General features: G+C 41.2%; 1 long non-coding RNA gene across 1 annotated transcript in view; it reads left to right on the forward strand.

The window, feature by feature from the left end:
- The window catches only part of LOC118424786, a 5057-nt gene that overhangs the window by 1251 nt on the left and 2364 nt on the right, over nucleotides 1-1442 (forward strand). The gene's annotated exons all lie outside the window — the stretch shown is intronic.

Raw genomic sequence — 1442 nt, forward strand, 5'->3', positions numbered from 1 at the left:
TTTTCGGATTGGTCCAAGAAGCATACAAATGTTTGGCACCCGTATGATGTACCGGTCCCTACACCTAACTGTTGGTATACCATACTATTTGTGTTTAGTCCTATGTTCAACCTTCCTGGCCACTTTGATTTCATACTGAAGGCAACTTTTTTTTTTGGCCAAATTTTTTTTTTTCGCTCGCTCGCATCAGTTTTGGAGTTCATAGAGGATGTCATCCATATAATCAAATCAACATGGCCTTACTAAGCAACGACGATTAAAAAGAACTCGGTGGCTTACCACCTGTGCTTTAACGGTGCACACCCCAGTTCTTCTGCGACCGGTGATAGTGCGCGACAAAAAAGTGACGAAAGGCTTCCGAGGGTCCATGTTTGAGTTTAGATTTCTCATTATTTACTGTGAAATGACATTAAACGGTAACATGGGTGAAAAGCGCAGGAAATGGTGTGTTTTTGGTGCAAATTGTGTTTTGGTCCGCGGCTTACTTCCGGGATATTCCTACGCCTGAATGTAAACAGGCTCCGTGACCTACATTGACCTCTGAGGTATTGTGTAAGCGACGTTGCAATGCCGCGCGCCGTAGATTATTAAAAAAAACTGTAGTACTATATTTTTTTTTATAATTGGCCCGATTACTCGCCAGGTTTTCCTCTTTCTACCGACATCAGTCGTGTTTGCCGGAAAAATCTTCTTCATGGGTTTTATCCAATGCGAAAATGCCCGATTTTGCGCATCATATTTGATAGGAAAATAATGTTTTTTCCCTATAATTTTTCAAAATTAGAGAAGTTGAATGATCGGAACAAGGTTGGTCGTGTAGCAGAAGGAAATCCTCTCACTCATATAGAGTTATTTTGCTTCAGGATAATTCCCTGGACGAGATGGTCGCTAGACTTGAGGGTGTGCCGCTTCCATTTGAAACCCCAAATAAACTGGGATGTGCCCCCTTAAGTCAGATACCCACTTCTTCCCGTCGTACTAAATATGAAGGGAATTCTCCCAAAACAGTCTGACAATGTCCTCACAGATTTCACGGCATGGGAAATGACCCATGCAGCTCTGATCACAGTTGTAGATACTTTCTCACCAGACTCTTACGAACTGAGATTTTTTAAAAAGTGTTGCCTGTAAAAATGATCACGAAACGATTATTTCACATTTGTTGCGCACTGATGAAAGTTTTTAGATTTTATACCCAACAAATTTGAGTTACAGTGCTTGTTTCCTTGTGGGGTCGCAAAACGACCCTATTGTTCCCTTCAGGGTGTCGGCTGTCCTGACAGGTTCTGTTCAGAGCCCCTTTATCAAGCTTAAACACTAGTCACTTTACTTGAATTAATATCTTGCTACAATGTCAATCAATGTTCTTGACACGTGTATGTTTCCTGTGTCTCTATACCACATGTATGTTTCCTCTATCTGTATACCACATGTATGTTTTC

The sequence above is a fragment of the Branchiostoma floridae genome, chromosome 1, assembly GCF_000003815.2.
Source record: "Branchiostoma floridae strain S238N-H82 chromosome 1, Bfl_VNyyK, whole genome shotgun sequence".
Taxonomy (NCBI): Eukaryota; Metazoa; Chordata; class Leptocardii; order Amphioxiformes; family Branchiostomatidae; genus Branchiostoma; species Branchiostoma floridae.